The sequence below is a fragment of the Macaca fascicularis genome, chromosome 12, assembly GCF_037993035.2.
Source record: "Macaca fascicularis isolate 582-1 chromosome 12, T2T-MFA8v1.1".
Lineage (NCBI taxonomy): Eukaryota > Metazoa > Chordata > Mammalia > Primates > Cercopithecidae > Macaca > Macaca fascicularis.
In genome coordinates this window covers 106,746,862-106,767,036 of record NC_088386.1, presented here as the reverse complement: position 1 = coordinate 106,767,036, position 20,175 = coordinate 106,746,862, and the positions used below count along the sequence as shown (strand labels likewise).

Genomic DNA, 20,175 nt, shown 5'->3' with positions numbered 1-20,175 from the left:
AATTAGAATCTTACTGAATTGCACTAGTGTCTTTTAAAACTAATGCCTATATACTGCATTGTTTCAAAACACTAAGGCCTGAGTCCAGTCTATGAGTCACTATGAACAGCCCTGGATGTTGGGAGATAAGAAAACCAATGAAGTCTCCATTGAAATGTGCACTGGGGTGAGGCAGTCTGTGGATAGTTATGAGGGGATGTGAAAACTTACCAGAGGAGACTTGTTTTAGGAGACAGGTGAAAAGGAGGCATTGCAAATTCTTAAAGGATGAAGAGTAGGGGCAGTTCTAGAAAGATAAGCAGAGTTCAGGGTGAGTAGAAAGGGAGAGAGATTGGAGTCAGTTCAGAAAGACAGTAACTTAGCAAGAATAAATGGAAGTTAGAGTAAGATTTAGCTAGAAACAGAAGCGTGGGATAAGAGGATGAGTAAATCCTAGGCATTTCATAAAAAGAAGCAACAAACCCTGTAGAAATACTAAATATGGGAAATGAGAGTAAGAAATTATAAACACGCTTCTTATAAGTGTATGTGAAATGAGATAACTCCAAACTTTTCTATGAAAACTGGAAAAAATAGCCGTCAACACAAAATTCGAAACAAAGACAGGGCAGTAAATCTGAATCAAGAGGGATAAACATGTAGCATTTACTAAATGTATTACCAGTGAAATACTTTCTTTGTTAAACTTGACCTTGGGCATGTTAAATTTGAGTAATAATCCAATTATTTTAAGGTTTTCACTGAGGGGTAAGAATTGAATCTCTAAAAGTGAATGAATTCAAACTTAGAGAGAAGTTGCAAGAAGACAAATAGCAAATTATTTTTTAATGTTTTTAGTTACTCCACCAATAATTGCCAAATAGATTTGGTTTGCCTAAAAATAACAGATACAGTTATTAAAAATCATAATTTTCAGTGAAGTCTAACTCACAATTCTATCAACAGAGATTTTATGCTCTTATTCCTAAAAATGAATAAAATATATCATTTTGCACCTGTCTTGTGGCTTTTTTGTAACAGAACTTCAGGTTTTTAAAATTCCCCAAACAACAACAAAATGCAAAATAAAAAAGCAAAACACCCAAAGCCTCATGCTTTCAATTAGAATTCGATGTACATTTCTTCTAGTTGTAATTTTCTTGTCTATCATTCCCCAGATCCCAAATTAGACTTATTTGGCACAATGCCAGAGGATTGGTCTCTAAATCATAATGGCACTCAGCTTTTATATACAACACTATTGATAATATCAGCAGCAAAGCTGGGCAGAGCTAGAAAGGAATAGGCCACAGATGTAGTTCCAAATCTGGCAGAGTGACTTAAAAAACACAACACATTCAATATTAAACACTGTTTAAAGAAATTAGACACACACTAACCATCAGTAGGGGCAGGGAGTGGGTGGGAGGGAGAAAGACAGATAACATCTAATTAAAATATTTTGAATCATGAACATTAAAAGTGTGTGCAGTTGCGCAGTATTTTTATTCTTCAAAGTAAGTTTAATGTAGTTAGATACTCCAAACACTTTTCAGAAAGGAGTTAAGACAGTTGATCTTAAAAACATGAAAATATTTTATCTACATGTGGGTTAGTTGGTATGTAAGTTTAGCAATAAAGATCTCAGAACAACCCCACAGTCAAAAAAGCTTAAACCAGATGTCAAGAGAAAATGGAGTACCCCTTAAATTGAAACATTGATATAAACTTGAAGTATCAATTAGCAACTGGGAAAAGATAATACTAGAAGCTGGCTTTTCATATTTTTAAAATCTGAAAAAATAATTTCGTGCAACAATTTTACCAAAAAGAGGATTTCAGATTTTAGAACAGCCCTGTAACTAAAAGATCTTTAGATAACTTTCACACTTTTGATTAGTCTACATACAATAAAGATTTTATTTGATGTTAAAATCATATCAACCTATTTCTGTTTTAGAATTTTAAAAAGCTGGTACATATAAGTGTGTATGTTCATGTTGACATAAATCCTTCTGAAAATTTAGTGTGGCAGATTTTCTGTAATATTGATAAACTTTTGTGCTATTAAGTACGTAGCCAAACCATATGTATATTCACCATCAAAACAAATAGCAGGGAAAAGAGTATACTACCACAAGTAAATCACCATGTGTCTTGATGACTACTAAGATAAATGAAAAAACACTGCTTCTGTTGACATGCCAAGAACGGCATAATGAGAAAAAGGTTTGTATGTGTTTCTCTAAGAAATTCAGCCCTGAGAAGAGTCTTTTGACTTTATTTTTACCTTACTTTAGGAGACACTATTATTGACACAAATGCATACAAACCATCCTAGTCTTGGAGTTGGGCTTTCTGATAAACAGTTTTTCAGATTAAGTAAATGACATATAATTGTCATAATAAATTCCTTAGCCTCAAATGCTTCTTGAGAAGCATGACCTCAGAATTGTGGAAAACTATTCAAGATCAGTAATAATACCAATATGACAACATAGCATGTATAGATATTAACTCTTGTATTCAAAATCATTGCAAAGAATCACTCAAATTCAATTTCCCTGTATAATTTGTATATCTCGATTTAACTTGTCAGTTGCTGTAAAATTGTTTCCAAAATGCATGCAAAGATAGCAGAGGAAGGTTGCCTCATTCTGTGAGCACATTCTCTCTAGGAGCCACCAAAAATGTTTATTGAAGGTGATCCCTGAAAATGCAACAGGAGGTGTAATGTGGAAGCAACCAATAAATAAGCCAGATACCACCCAGGATGAATAAACCTTAATCCTACAGGGAAATTCTGGGAAAAGTTGCAAAACACATGGCTCAGAACCTTCCCACTCAAAGGACAAAGGAGTTGCAATATTTATCTACCAATTCTCAAAAGCTATTTGAATAGAATTTCTGGGAGAAGGTTTTGATTTTTTGGCACTTCGAACTTGCTGTGCACACGGGCAGTGTGACTTTCTGCAGTTTCTTTGGAAAAGAAGTCATCAAACTCAGGTATTCTGATTATGGCAATTGGAAAGGTGGCTGGAATATACTAAAAAGTCCAATGAATATAGAAACAGTACTGACACTTCTATTAAATCTGTCTTTTGAGGGGAATAAAAAAATCTTTATTTTTCTTCTCCATTTTTGCTACTCTTCAATTCTTTGAAAATAAAAGAAAAAACAGAAAGCACATCTGAAGATAGCCCAATTTAATTTAACTGAATTTTAAAGTGTGAAATTCACAAAATTAATTCTCCAATATAGAATAAATAAGAATATAACACAATTTTTTCAGTTTCTTTCTACTAGAGACTAAAATTACGTATTCATATTAATAACCCTTAGCTCCATAAATTTGATTTTAATTCATAAGAATTATATGTTTCACCAACATCTTGAAAAATTGAAAGTGCACAGACTTTAAGTACATAGTTCGTGTGTTTGGGACATTGTATAAATTTATGTATCGCCACTGAAATCAAGACATGAAATATTTCTGTCACCTCAGAAACTTTTCAACTACTACTTGCTAGTCAATACATTCCTTCTTTGCACTCATGGTCCTCATTTCTATTACTTTATCTCTTCTAGGCTTTGGTATAAATGAACTTATACTGTATGTACTCTTGCCTATGGCTTCTTTTGTTCAGTGTTTCAAAACCCATCCACGTTGTCGCATGCCTCAGTATTTTATGCCTTTTCTATTGCTCAGGAGAATTCAATTGAGTGAATAGACCAGTATTAGTTTATCTACTGTCCTGTTGATACGGATTTTAGATATTTTGAGGTTTTGGCTATTATGAATTAAAACTGCTGTAAATATTTTTGTCAAGTTGATACGATTTGGCTGTGTCTCATCTCAAATTGTAATCCAAATTGTGATCCTCATGTGTCGAGGGAGGGACCTGGTTGGAGGTGATTAAAATATGGGGATGGTTTCCCTTATGCTGGTCTCATGATAGTGAGTAAGTCTCATGAGATCTGGTTGTTTGATAAGTGTGGAGCTCCTCTCGCCTTGTGCTCTCTTCTTCTCTCTCCTGCTGTCTTGTGAAAAAGGTGCCTGCTTCCCTTTTGCCTTCTGCCATGACTGTAAGTTTCCTGAGGCCTCCTAGCCATACTTCCTGTTAGACCTGCAGAACTATGAGTCAATTAAACCTCTTTCCTTTATACATTACCCAGTCTCAGGCATTTCTTTATAGCAGTGTGAAAACAAACAAATACACAAGTCTTGGTGGACATATGTTTTTCTTCTCTTAGGTAAACATCTAGGAATGAAATGGCTAAGTCATCAGGTAGGTTTTTTCTATTCTGCTGATTTATTTGCCTATCCTTATCTAAATACTGCTTTCTGGATTGCCATAGTAATCAGGGAGTATAAGTCCACCAAATTTGTTGTTTTTCAAGATTATTTTGACTCTAAGAAGTCATTTACATTTTCATACACATTTTTAAGTGACATCATCAAATTTTACAAAAAAAGCTTACTGAGATTTTTTTTAGAAGGGTATTGAATCTGAGAACAATTTTGGAAACATTTATATCTTAACAATATTTAGTTTTCCAATTCCTTTTTTTTTTTTTTTTTTTTTTTTGAGACATAGTCTCACTGTGTCACCTAGGCTAGAGTGCAGTGGAGGGATCTTGGCTCACTGGTAACTTCCGCCTCCCGGCTTCAAGCAATTCCAGAGTGGCTGGGATTACAGGCGCCTGCCACCACACCTAGCTAATTTTTGTATTTTTTAGTAGAGATAGGGTTTTGCCATGTTGGCCAGGCTGGTCTTGAACTCCTGAACTCAGGTAATCTGCCCACCTTGGCCTCCCAAAGTGCTGGGATTACAGGTGTGAGCCATCGTGCCCAGCCTAGTGTTCCAATTCTTGAAGACAGTATATCTGTCAATCTATCTATCTTCTAAATGTTTTCTTAGAAATGTTTTCTAGTTTCTTGTACAATGTTTATGGTGTTTATAGTTAAGAGGTTTCCAAGACACGTTTTGATATGCTGCACAAATTTTTATTATCATTCAGGTAAAAACCTTTTTCTAATTTTTCTTGTGATTTTTTTCTTTGACTTATCCATTATTTAGAATTGTGTTGCATAAATTCTAAAACTGTGCAAGATATTCTAGAAATGATATTATACTGGTTTTTAAATATTTCTAATTGTGGTTGGAGAACATACCCTAAAGGATTTTAATATTTTAAAATCTGACTTATTTTTTAGCCCAATATATGGTCTATTATGGTGTTTGTTCCATATACAGTTAAAAATGAGGTACATTTTAGTGACTTATTAATGTCAATTTGGCCAAATTGATGTTGCTGTTTAAATCTCCTATATATTTATAGTTTGCCCGGGATTTCCTTACTTGTTCCATCAATTACAGAGAGAATGGTACTAAAAACCTGCACTTTTAAAAAATTGTTCTCTTTATTCTGTTTTGTTTCATATATTTTGATAGTTTGTTATTAACCACGTGCATATTTGGTAATTATTCCTAATAAGTTGATCTTTGTATTATTATAAAATATTAAACCCTTCAATCATTTTTTAAATTAAATGTACTAATTTTTCCCAATTGTTGACTTCCCATATAGTTCTTTTTAATAATTTTCATATATGTCTTTCAATTTTCCATCTCTTAAAACATGTTTTTCATACATATTTCATTATGTATTTATCAGAGTTATTTTAATGTTCTTGGCTGATAATTCTAATATTGAGATAATCTGTCATTCTGTTCTACTAACACTTTTTTTTTGGTATATTAACAAATCTTGTAATTGGGCATAATACCTTGAATATCTTGTAGATAGTCTGGATTTGTCATTTGCCTCTAATAATTTATTGAGTTTTATTCTGTCAGCCAATTACATTACTAACGGATCTCTTAATATGTGAAGGCTTGATTTTATGCTTTGTAAAGACTGATCTACTTTAATTTTTTTCCTTAGTCCTAGAGTCTCTCTAACTGAATAAGACTTTCTTTCCCCTCCAGGAAGCAGCTGCTAAATTTCTGCTCAGTACTTTAGTTCAATTAATTAATGTTTTCCCCTGGACTACTTGGAATGTGTCCCATTCATGCATAGATTAGAGGTCGGCCAAACATTTGAGGGGTGTTGCATGCAGATTTGAAGGCTCCCTTTTATGCAGCGTCCTCACTTCAAAGACATCACCTTTCAATCTTCAGCTGCTTTTCAACCCCATGCTCCAACCACTGACTCCTCAGGTGATAAAACAGCAGCTTTCTGTATTCTAATTAGAGCGTGTCATATCAATGTGGCTTTCACTCAGTGTTGTTTTTTTTTTTTTTTTTTTTTCCCCAAGGAGTGATTCCCCGCTCTGTTTCTGCCTACTTTTGATCACTCTCCAGTGCTTGCAAATAATTCTGTGTGTGTGTGTGTGCATGTGCACCTGTTACATATATATACACACACACAGATTATATATACACAGATATATATACACACAGATATATATACACAGATATATATACACACAGATATGTACATATATATACAGATATATATATACACATACAGAGAGATATATATACACATACAGAGAGATATATATATACACACACACACATATATATATAGTCCAGAGTATTTAATTGCTTTTGACAGGATAGTTAGTTTAATACAACCTTTCTTGAAAGTCCATTTTGTAGTTGTTCTTCATGTGCATGTGTTTTATAAAATGCTAGTAATAGTAAGATAGTGCATTAGGAAAGTTTTGTACAAATATGCATAACCCAGCATCTGTTTATCTATTCACATTCATAGAATTATCAGTAGAACAGGTTAGTTTTTCAATGGAAGTTATTGCCACAATAAACAGCTTTCACATAAGTGATAGTTGAAGATAACAAGTATAGCAAAAGAAGACCCTACTAACAATTCACTTTTCAACACAAAAGCATATAGAAACATTCATCCACTTGGGATTCATGTTAGAAAAGCAGACAATAAGTGAATATAAATGATGGAATATTTATTTGTTTGCTGAGAAGAGATCTATGCAACCTAGGAATTAAAAAAATGAGGAAGCAGCCTGTTACACATAGGAATAGAGCAGAGATAGGCAAGGCTCACCATGCTAGGAATTGACAGCAACTCAATTGTGCAAGCAGGTCACCCTGTATGTGATGAAAACCTGTTACTATTAGATAAGGTAATACATCTGCTGCAATGAAATATAAAGGTTTAATTAAGTACTAGCTGTGATATGCAGTTGGGAAAAGTGTAAGTACATTAAGGAAAATATTCACAAAGAAAACAAACAGAGGTAAGGGACCAAACCTATCATTTACTTAGGGATCCAATTAGTCTAGATTCAACTATAATCCAGGATCTTCTAAATTAATATATTCTTTAAAATTCCATCTATTTCCTAAATGGCTGACTCCCTAAAGAGAATGATCAATTTCATTACACTGGATAAAGCACAAAGAATATTAATTGCAGTTTCTATAGAATAAACGTTCTTGAAGCTCATTTTCCTTTCAGCCTTAAAGTTAATTCTATGAACAGGCTATTAGAAGTCAAAAGTAAGTGTATTGTTAATAAAAATTCAGATTAGTATATTATTTTCTAGCCACCTACCTAAAAAGAAAACAGTAGAAATGTTTTGAAGACTTCAAATACTTAATCTCAGTAATGGACAGTCTACCCATTATTCTTTTTAAAGTATATTTGTAGAGAAACCCCTCTATTCTCACATCTATTATAAGCTTGATGCTGGCAAAGGAATATGTAATGAAATCCCTACATACTCAATCCACACAAACCCGACACATTGTATATACAACTGAATTCCATTGATATTTCAAGATTCTTTTCAGAAAGGCCAATATTCACAAAGCTTTAATTACAGTACTTTGCTTTCACTCCACATCAATTTAGATTCTAAGCATCAGTTATGTCATTAACATAAATTTGCATACAAGTAAAGATTACATAAATGTCATTGCAAAGTTAGCACAGAGCAAATAGAAATAGATGAGTCTTGAGTTGAAATTTCTTTCAATATCCTTTTAAATAGTACAGGTTTTCACCTGGCCCATGAAATCCTTTAATGAGAATTTTCAGCTAGATAATTTGCCTACTTCAACATGAAATGTACTTATGAACTTGGATCATTTCTAAGCGTAATCTCAGTATTTTAGGATACCAAATGCCTTCACTCCTCTCTGTATCTCCATTAATAAATAAAGGGAATGCAATTGTATGATTTCTGAGCATGGTAATATCATAACTGCACAAATAATTCACTGATTTATAGTGTTAAACACAAATTATGTGAGACCATTGTTTTCGACTGACCTCTTGCACTAGGTCCCAATAGACCAGACCAACCAAAAGTGAGTCACTCATGTTAAATGTCATACAATCAAAATGAAGCTTTAAAGAAGTGCATAGATCCTGAAAAGACTACTTTTTCCTAAAAACAGAAAATATCAGTCTACCCGAATCGACACAATAAGGACATTCCCTCTGCTTTAACCCTTAAAAAAAAAAAAAAAAAGGAACCTGAATTTACTAAATATAAATCAATCAGCTTCTTCTTTTTCTCTATTGTTCTGTTTTTTGGCCCACACTTTATAAAACTCACTATTCCGCTATTGCTCAGTGGGAACTCCCATTCTATTTCGGAAAATCAAGACTGCCCCAATTCATGAATTGTGAATAAAAGCTGATGACATCTATAAATAAATTCATTATACTTTTGTCTTTTGACAATGGTAATGTAATTTCTGCCTTAATATGGCATATTTGTGATTTTTTTTATTAATCTTGCCACTAATGCCAGTGTAACCCTTTTGCTTTCGTCACCCTCTGTTTCTTCCTAAAACTCTTACCATTCTGATCTTTATTCCCATTCAGATACAGAAGACTCCCAAATATACTATTCCAAACTCTTTCTTATACTTGCTATTACTTAAAACTATCTTAGAAGATCTATTATTCAAAAGCGAATCCACTGGGATTTTAAAGAATATTTTCCTATACGATGCCATTCTTAGGATGGTTTCACCATCTGTTTTTGATTTTCATAGTACCAATAACATTTTAATTACGTCTAGGAAAATTACTTAGCTTCTGTACCACACGCTACCGAACTTACTTTTGTCATATTATAAAAATCATCCAGCTCAATTGCCTTTTCTTTTCCTCATCTTAATTATTATCTTGGTAATATTTGTAACAGAGTTGATTACTCCTCCTTTTAAAAACTCTTCTTTTGGCATCTCATACTACACTTTTAGTAATATTCAATCTCCCTCGCCATTCTCCCAATCCCTTTTGCTGTCTTGCCTTCCCAAGATCTACATTTTGAATGCCCAAGGGCTCAAATCTGCATAGTATTCTGTTACTTGCCCATGTAGTATCTCCCATGCCCATACATTTCTAATACCATATATTGTATTTTCTGATTACTCCAAATTTATGTCACTAGTCCTAACCACCCTCTTCAGCTCTAGAATCCTATGTCAATCTTTCTGCTTAGCATATATTCCTGATCAGGAACCTGTCCGAATATCCCATAGGCACCTCAATATTAATGTATTCAGAGCACTCTTAAATTCCCCCTGAAATGTATTTTTCCTGAGATTTTTTTTTTCAGTTAAGTGATTATGTCACTATCTACTCAGCTGTTTAGGTCAACAACCGAAAAATAATATGTGGTGCCTTTTTTTCTTTCCCTTGCCTTTGTATAGTATGTAAGCAAATCCTGATGGATCAACCTCAAAACCTAGTAAAATACATTCACATCTCAGTATGCCCACCACTATCATTCTAGCCCTACCCATTATTTTTTATGTAGACTACTGGAATAATGTCTAGCCAGTATATCTGCATTTTCCCTTGTTTCTTTTAATCTATTATAAGGCTTATTTTTATAAATATAAATCAGATTCAGCTGGGCGCAGTGGCTCACGCCTGTAATCCCAGCACTTGGGGAGGCCAAGGCGGGCAGATCACGAGTTCAGGAGATCGAGACCATCCTGGCTAACACGGTGAAACCCGACTCTCCTAAAAACACAAAAAATTAGCCAGGCGTGCTGGTGGGCGCCTGTAGTCCCAGCTACTCCAGAGGCTGAGGCAGGAGAATGGCGTGAACCCGGGAGGCAGAGCTTGCAGTGAGCCGAGATCTCGCCACTGCACTCCAGCCTGGGTGACAGAGCAAGACTTTGTCATATATATATGAATGAATCTGATTTATATATATATATATACACACACACATAAATTTATATATATACATAAATCTATATATTTATATATCACTGAGTGCCTTGCCTAAAATTCTTAATTTTTCCTGTAGAAATTTCAAGCACCTTGTAATGTTCCATACGGCCATGGGTGACCTGCAGATAGATAATTCTCTGAGATCATTTCCACCTTCCCATGTCTGGCTCCACTCATTACTCTCTAGTCACACTGGCCTTTCTTCTCCTTGTCAAACATCTTCTAACCTCAAGACATTTGCACTCACTGTTCTTTCTCTTTAAATTATTGTCCCTAGATTTGCTCAGGACAAGCTTCTTCACATTATTGGGATCTCACTGAAAATGCCAGAAGGCCTTCCTTAATCACTGAATCTAAAGTCATCGAATCGACTATAATTTTCCAAACTACCTAAACGTGTTATATCATTATACTCTATTGTTTTCAGAGAACTTATAAACATCTAAAATTATTGTGCTTATTTTCTACTTGTTTTATATTTGCCTTTCCCCACTGGAAAATAAGTTCTGCAAAAGCCGAGATTTAGTCTCATTACTACAGTACATAGAACAGAAATTGGCAATCAGTAGGTGTTTAATAAACAGTTGTTAACTGAATAGATGAACACATTTTTTAAAGTGAAAGCTAAAAGAAATTAAATTTCTCAACATAAAATATCTAATAAACAGCAGAACCATGACACTACCTATAGTGTTTGCTTGAGACTATTAATCTAGCAAAAATGTGTGGTTAGAATGGGGACAGGTGGAGACTCAGACATTAGATAAAAAGCAGTTTTGACAGGAAAAAGAAAATTCAATGATGCCTAGGATGAAAATGAAGCAAAAAGAAATGGAAAGTGAAAGTGGATGCAAGAGTCTTAGAAGAATTAGGCCTTGAAATAATTGGAAGTTTACTGAATGTGAAGAAAATAGAGGAATCAAAGTTAACTCCAAAGTTTCTAGTCTGGGTGAGAGTAAAAATACTAGTTTTATCAGAAAAATCAAGACAAAGCTTAGACATAGATGTGCTTGGCATTCAGTATGCAATGTGTGTACCTGGTAGTACATCCAGGCGGAAATGGTCTTTAGTCAACTGGAAGTACAGTTTTGATATCTGAAAAAGAGATGAATATTTTAAGTCAGGATTATTAAGATATAATTTATATAGAATAAAGTTCACCCTTTTAAATATACAGTTTAATGATCTTGGAAAACGTATAGACATTCACATCACCACCGCCACCATCAAGATATAAAATGGTTTCATCATCTCAAAGATTTTCCTCATGCTTGCTAGTAGTCAATCTCTTTCCCGATATTCCAATTCCTATCAATCACCAATCAAATTTTTAATGTTAGAATTTTGCCTTTCTCATAAAATCATTCAAATAGAATCAAATAATATATATCTTTTTACATCTGGATTCTTGCACTCAGCAAAATGCTCTTGTAATTCATTCATGTTGTCACATGTATTAGTATTTTTCACTGCTTAGTGGAATTGAATGATATATCTCTATCCAGCTTATTAATGGGTATTTTGTCGATTCCAGTTTGAGGCTATGATCAATAAAAATGTTTACAAATATTAGTGTGTAGAACTTGGAATAGATATACATTTTTATTTCTGTTAGGTAAATATACAGGAGTGGGATTGCTGGGATATATGGGAAGTAAGTGTAATGTTCTAAGAAACTGCGAAACTCTTTTCCAAAGCTGGGAATTCGTGTCATTTTAAATTCCCACTAGTAATATATGAGTTTAAGTTACTTTACACCCTCTCAGTACTTGGTATTGTACGTTTACATTTTAGCCATTCTAGGGGTTAGGGGTTAGTAGTAGTATTTCATTGTGGTTTTAATTTGTGCTTCCCTAATGACAAATGATGTTGACTATCTTTTCATGTGCTTTTTTGCTTAATGTATATTGATATGGTTTGGATTTGTGTCCCTGCTTAAATCTGAAGTTGAATTGTAATCCTCATTGTTGGAGAAGGGGTCTAGTGGGAGGTGATTGGATCATGGGGGCAGAATTCCCCCTTGCTGTTCTTGTGATAGTGAGTTCCCACGAGATCTGGTTGTTTAAAAATGTGTAGCACCTCTCCCGTTGCTCTCTTACTCCTGCTTCAGCCATGTAGGATGTGCCTGCTTCCCTTGCTTTCTGCCATGATTGTAAATTTTCTGAGGCCTCCCCAGTCATGTTTCCTATACAGCCTGTGGAACCATGAGCCAATTGAATCTCTTTTCTTTAGAAATTCCTAGTCTCAGGTAGTTCTTTATAGAATGTGAGAACGGACATATATGTTTTGGTTAAGTGTCTTCAATTATTTTATACATTTTTGAGTTACAAGAGTTCTATGATATGGATATAAGTATTTTTATCAGGTGTATATTTTACAAATATTTCCCCAGTTGTGGCTTGCCTTTTCAACTCTTAACAAAGTTTTTGAAGAATAGAGGTTTTTAACTCTAGTAAAATAGGATTTATCAAACTTTTGAAAATAATTTGCATTGCTGTGACCTATATATAAAATCTATGCCTAATCCAAGGTCATATAAATTTTCTCCTGTATTTTCTCCTTAATAAATTTTATAATTTTAGCTCTTAGATTTAGTTATAGGATCCAGGTTGAGTTAACTTTTATATGTAATGTACAATCGAGTACATGAAAAATTGAGTTTTTTAAAAAAATATATTATTTGTATAGTAATGTCCAATTGTTCAAATATCATTTGTTGAAAAGAATATTATTTCTCCATTGAAGTATCATGGCACATTTGTTGAAAATCTAGTGACCAATGGTGTGTGTTTGTGTGTGTGTGGGTGTTTCTGTATATGGCATCTTCATTCTTATCTGTTGTTCCATATGTCTATCTTTATGCCAATATGATTACTGTAGATTTACAGTAATACTTAACTCCTGATACTGTAAGCCTTCTCACTTCCTTTCTCAAAGCTCATTTTGCTATTTTAAGTTGTTTGCATTTGTATATTAATATTATAATTAATTTGCCAATATTCATTTTAAAAACATGCTAGTGTTTGGATAGAAATTAAATTGAATCTATAAGCAGTTCAAGAAGAAATGCCATCCTAATAATACTGAGTTTTCAGATACATTAACACAGTATATCTCTCCATTGTTAAGTGTCTTTAATTGCTCTCATCAATATTTTGTCTTTATCTTAAACATCTTTCATGTTTAGTCAGATTTATTCTTGTCATGTGTTTTATAATATTGCAAATGATAGTTTTTCTTTAAATTTATCTACATTTCCAATTGTTCATTGCATATGGGTCCAAAAACTGTGATAGTTCCAATATCTGCATCATCTCTTGATACGATTCTGTTGATTTCATTATCTCTTCACAATTGACCTCCTATAAAGCAGCTGGAATTTCAGAAGTATTTCAGTTGTTAATACTGTGGAGGAAAGACCACAGCTTTACAATTATATCAAGATCAAGGATTATTTTGTTGGAATAGAGAAAACACTAACCATAATGTTAAAAGACAGGAAACTAAATGTCCATCAAAAGTAATATTTATATATGGCATTAAATCAATGCAGATTGAAAATACAAGGGAAAAAGTTGAGCAGCATTATTTTGACACTTTCCTAGAGCATAAGCAAAGCTGTGTTCTAATAAAACTTTATTTGAAAAAAAAAAAGGTGATAGGCCCAATTTAGCCTGTGGGTAAAATTTACCACCCTTTGTCTTAGAGAAGTCAGAGAGGTATAAGATAAAATGCAGAGGAAGAAGAGAGAGAAAAGGGGCTCAAACTCTTTCCTATGTGCAAAGGCCTTTTCCCATTCTTCCCAAATTATCCTATAAAACTCTAGCAGATAAGTACATACTCAATGAAGTCTCTCCTTTCTTAATTATGGATTCTTCTTTTGGCCTTTACTTGACTCCATTATAATTCTACAAAGATACATCTATCTCAGCTAACATATTAAGAGGTCCTTGAGTGAAGGTAATAAGTCTTATTCATCTTTGTATAGACATTTTTAGGAGTATAGAAAAAAGTTGAAATAATCATGTGAGCAACAAAATGGACTTACCTGATATCAAACCATATTTATTTTGTTGTGGCAAAATCAGCTTCATTTTATTATTTTCTTGAGAAATTTTTGGCTGTGAGAAAAGTGAAAGAATGTTTAAGAAGCAGATGATAGGGAGAGATCTGTAAGTGGATTAACACAGAGTTCAAAAAATGGACTTCAAATGGTGGGTGTCCCAGAGTAATGAAAGGGGGATAAGCCGGGCGCGGTGGCTCACGCCTGTAATCCCAGCACTTTGGGAGGCCGAGGCGGGCGGATCACAAGGTCAGGAGATCGAGACCACGGTGAAACCCCGTCTCTACTAAAAATACAAAAAATTAGCCGGGCACAGTGGCGGGCGCCTGTAGTCCCAGCTACTCAGGAGGCTGAGGCAGGAGAATGGCGTGAATCCGGGAGGCGGAGCTTGCAGTGAGCCGAGATCGTGCCACTGCACTCCAGCCTGGGCAACAGAGCAAGACTCCGTCTCAAAAAAAAAAAAAAAAAAAAAAAAAAAGAAAAGGGGATAAAGGATAAAGGGGAATAAAAGTAAGATTTAGATAAGCTATAAGGAAGAAAGGAAATAAGATTTTTTAAAGTACAAAAATTATCAATGCAAATTTAATTACTTTGATACACAAACCCAGTCCACTAATTTTGATCATTCTACATGGAAAATGCAAATATGATTAAAGTTTTCTGTGAAATAACTAGATGGCACCTTCTTGAGGTAGAGAATGTTGTCTCTACAAGGCAGTGAGGTATTAAGAAGGTATTCACTAAAGGTGTTGATTGATGGGCAAAGAGTCCCTTTCCTCAGGTATTTCTAATTATTTCATCTGGATTGCACCAATTGAAGAGATAAAAATCAGGAAAAGAAAGACAGGATGTTTATGTTACAATGACAATAGAAAACCCTGTTGCTCCTGAAAAGAAAAGAATATGGGTGTAACCTGTCAAGTTCTTCAAACTTAGAAAATGTGTTCAATATACAGTGAGATACGTATTTCCCACAATGTTTTTGTATTTCCTTTGAGCAATTCTTAGTAAATAGATTCAAGCTTTCTCAGTTGTGTCTCAAAATTCCAATTCTGATGTGACTTTTTATATTCCCCAGTGCTGCCGTGTTTCCAGACCTTTCATTTTTCTTCCATCTTATCTCAAGGCTGAAAGAAGTTTATCATATTATTAGACAACCTAGCAGAACAAAACAATACATCAAGCCTCAGCACTTGTTATTGTTTTGCAGAGAAAACCAGGTGAATTCCTTTATTGTATGATTAGTGAAACAGAAGGGGATGTATCAGATACTGTGTTTTAGAAATTGAAAAGAGTTGATATGTTTAATTAATGGTTAAAGGAACAAAAGTATAGCGAATAGACTAGAAAGTAATTGAAATAAATATGCAAAGCCTAAAAACACTAAGAGATTTATTTTTATAAAAATCTCAGGAACATGTAGGGGAGAAATAAATTCAGATGAGATATCTAAATTAGGAACATATTAAAACATTTTATTCAATAATATAAAAGTGGAATTCTGGGACTAATTGTTATACTTTTACATGTAAAATTCCATTATTACCATTAAAATAAAGATGTATTACAATTAATTCTAGTAACACACCTAAATTGATTATTAAATGTTCTCATCTATGTATCACATTGAGTCTTCTTCAAAAGTAAATATCTTAAATATCCATAACCAACATGTTTCAAGAAGTAACAAAAAAAAAATTAACCTTTGTCATGTTAAAAGCTTTTCAGAGACAAAGTAACACATAGAAAATTATTTGTTGTTATATCCAAATAAATTAAAGAAAAATCAGAATAAGTATCATCAAATCTTTGGGAACGAATATTGGATTAGTTTAATCTTCCATTTTGGAAATAAATGCTATGATTTGTGAGGCTATTCTGAATTCAACTTGCCACACTGAGCTTCAAATGTATGAGAAAGGTTGCTCTCTGGTATTTATAGATCTAAAACACAGCTGATGTCCTCATTCAGCTACACACTCTGGATGATTATTGCCTGCCTCAAGTGAGTACTATAAGGTACAAGAGATGTAGACCACATGAGAAATGGAGTCATTTTCTCCACATGCAGGACCTGAAAAATCCATCCGATTATGAAATGGAATGTGCATATTACAAGAAAGGCAGCCACAGGCATAAGTTAGGGGCTGCATGCTAGCAAATCATCAGAGCAAGAGCCTGTGCTAAACACAGAGCAAGGCTTCAAGGCAACTTAACTCCCCTCAACTTTCACCTTTAAACTTCTATTTTTGGGTTGGGTGATAATAGATTCCTGGCTCTTATGCTTCTCAGAAAAAAAAAAAAAGAAGAAGGAAAATGATTATTGTAATGATTTAAAACATGCTTATTTTTCTTTTATCCCTTATTTTTTCCCTGTCTATACTATTAGGTTGGTGCAAACGTAACTGCAGTTTTTGCTATTTCAAAAACCTCAATTATTTTTGCACCAATCTCATACTATGTAAAACAAAAAGTAACTGCCTTCAACTAAACTAAATTAATTAAATTTTTGTATGTCAACTATGTTAAACTCTGTGGAAAGTTACCTGCATAGAGCTTATTATCTAATAAAGAAAATTCAATGAATCTTGATATTAATAGTACAGTGAAATTCAGATTAGCCATTGAAAACTTTTGAATTACTAAAATTATGTTAGAACTTAACAGTTGTTTGTTAAATGTAGAACTGTTACTCCGGCATTGTGAGAAGAAAAATAAATCTTCATTATTTTACAGGTGTTTTGGTTTAATGGATACAGATTAGTATATTATACTTAGACTAGTATTTGTTCATTTAAAAGTGAACACTTCTGAAATAATCAAGGCACTTAAAAGTTTATTCTGTTGATATTACTGACATTAAACATTTAGCAGTTGAAGTTATCTGAGAAATTGTGTTTGCATTGCTATCTACATAGCCATTTTTTTCTCTCTCTCTTGAATTTGTGCATTTTCAGGTAGGACAAAGAAAGAAAAACAGAATGCAGAAAGGGGAAAATATTTGGCATTTTCTGAGACCAACAAGTTATTCTCAATTTGGCTAGCATAAAGAATTCCTGAAAGAGAGGGGGAGCAACAGTGAGTGGTCTACCTGGAAACCTCATCATAGTTATAAAGAGAGAAGGCAGGTGCATTGGGAATAAAGGAGGAGACTGCAGTGGTGAAGAATTAGAAATACTATATGTAACATTTTGAATAAAAGATGTTTTTTCTTAGATATACAAAATTTTGTTCCAGTTTGTTTGACATAAAGCTTATAGACTCAAGTCAAACTGCTCAAGACAAGAAGGAAAGCTTTGTGATGCTGAAAGAAGCCGAAGTCCTTTAAAATCCTTTCAGTGTGTGGAATACATTTCAGGGTTGCTTTCCCCTGGAGCCAGTCAGCTTATGCATACTAAAGTTGTCCAGTTTTATTTTCCACACCAAATGCATTTGAAATCCTTGACCACAGTATATACAATAAAAAAGTAGAATAGGGCTCTTAAAGCAGTCTAATAATTTGTTCATATTGTCCTTTAAATTTAAATAGCAGGAGTAAACAAAAAGTTCAATGTTCCATATGTGAATTTCAAAGAGACAAAATTATATTTTTCTGTGGTATGGTCCATATGTTTAGACTAGAGTTTTTAATGGGTGAGCCAGAAGACAATATATAGAGAGTCATATTTTATTTCCTTTCTCAACTGTAAATGATGTATTCCTGTGTTGTCTCCCGTTAACTACATCTACTATAGAAAATAAATCATACTTATTGCTCATCTTAGATTCTTGCTGAATTGCACATAGAAGTTTCAGTTTCCATGAAAAATACAGTGCTACTAACCTCAGAATTCTCGTTATAGTTACATCAAAATTTACCACATAAACAGGATTTGAAACATTAGTATTAATATCACATTTAACTCTGTCATATATTCAATTACATTATTTAAAATTGATGCAGCAAGAGACATATCCAAAAGAAAGATGTTATTGCCTATTGTTGAAATTAAAACCTCAAAAGGGCCAAGAACATACAACTGGGAAAGGATGATATCTTCAGTAAATGGTGTTGGGAAAGCTGAATAACCACATGTAGAAGAATGAAACTGAACCTCTCTCACCATATAAAAAAATCAAACCAAAGTTGATTAAAGGCTTAAATCTAAGACCTGAAACTATGAAACGACTGGAAGAAAACATTCAGGAAACAACTCAGGACATTAGTCTAGGTGAAGACTTTTGTGTAAAACCTAAAAAGAACGGACAACAAAACCAAAAATAGACAAATGGGATTACATCAAGCTGAAAAGCTTATGCCTGGAAAGGAAACACTCAACAAAGTGAAAATAGCCTACAGAATGAAAGAAAATGTTTGTAAACTATTCATCTAACAAGAAATTAATAACCAGAATATATAAGGAATTCAACTCAATAGCAAAATAATAACAACAATAATCTGACTGAAAAATGGGCAAAACCATCCCGGCTTACATGGTGAAACCCTGTCTCTACTAAAAATACAAAAAATTAGCCAGGTGTGGTGGAAGGCCCCTGTAGTACCAGCTACTTGGGAGGCTGAGGTTGGAGAATGGCGTGAACCCAGGGGCGGAGCTTGCAGTGAGCAGAGATCGCACCACTGCCCTCCAGCCTGGGGGACAGAACAAGACCCTGTCTCAAAAAAAAAAAAAAAAAAAAAGGCAAAAGACCTGGATAGATATTTCTCAAATGGAGACATAAAAAATTTAACATACTTCTGTGATTAAAAACTCTCAATACATTAGGTATTGAAGGAATGTACTTCATTATAAAAACCATATGTGACAAGTCCACAACTAACATCATATTCAATATTGAAAAATGGAAAGGTTTTCCTCTAGGAATAGGACAAAGATTCTCATTCCCACCACTTCTATTCCATATATTACCAGAAGGTCTAGACTTAGCAATTAGACAAGAAAAACAAAGGCATCAAAATCAGAAAGAAAGAAGTAAAATTGTCTCTGTTTGCAGATGACATGATCATATATGATACCGTTTAGATGTTTGCTCCTCCAAATCTCAGTTGAAATGTAATCTCCACCACGGAGGTGGGAGGTGTTTGGGTCATGGGGCCAGATCTTTCAGGAATGGCTTGGTGCTGTCCTCATGATAGTAAATTAGTTCTCATGAGATCTGGTTGTTTAAAAGTGTGTGGCACCTCCCTCCCTCTCTCTTTCTTCTGCTCTTGCCATGTGATGTGCCTGTCCCACCTTCACCTTCTACCATGATTGTAAGCTTCCTGTGGCCTCCCCAGAAGCTGAGCAGATGCCAGCACCATGCTTCCTGCACAGCCTTCAGAACCGTGAGCCCATTAAATCACTTTTCTTTATAAATTGCCCAACTTTAGGTATTTCTTTATAGAGACTTAAGAATAGACTAAGACAATATATAGAAAATCCTGAAAACTCCACCAAAAGTCTGTTAAAAATAAAAGTTTAAAAATAAAAACAAAGATATTTGAAATTAGTAGAAAATCAGATATCTATATATGTAATGAAAGAAATGTTTTCTCCCCCAAGAAACAAATTTACCTATCATAATGGCATACTATGTATAGAAAAAAATTGATTCTGACCTATCAACAATATAATCTATTCACATAAATTTAATTAGTGACAAAGACAAAGGAAGGGACTCATGTATGTCTACGTTAAAAATATAAGTCATACAGAATAAAAATTAATTTACTTGGCAGCAAACATTTTTACAATAATCTCCAATACTATGCTACCGTTAAACAATATTTTTAAGAGGAAAATAAATGACACTAAAAAAATAATACCCAGCCAGATGGTCCTTTCTGTATAAAAGAAACAAACAAGAAAATTTCCCAGTAAGTCCTTTCTGAAATAAAACTATTT

General features: G+C 33.8%; 1 long non-coding RNA gene across 1 annotated transcript; it reads right to left on the bottom strand.

Moving 5' to 3' along the window:
* Positions 1-210: 210 nt before the first annotated feature.
* On the bottom strand, positions 211-13,630 carry LOC135966451 (uncharacterized). The gene is made up of 3 exons (XR_010579771.1): positions 13,484-13,630; positions 11,268-11,325; positions 211-286 (listed from the first exon to the last, which is right to left on the bottom strand). It is a non-coding gene; the product is annotated as an uncharacterized lncRNA (long non-coding RNA).
* Between the last annotated feature and the right edge of the window lie 6,545 nt (positions 13,631-20,175).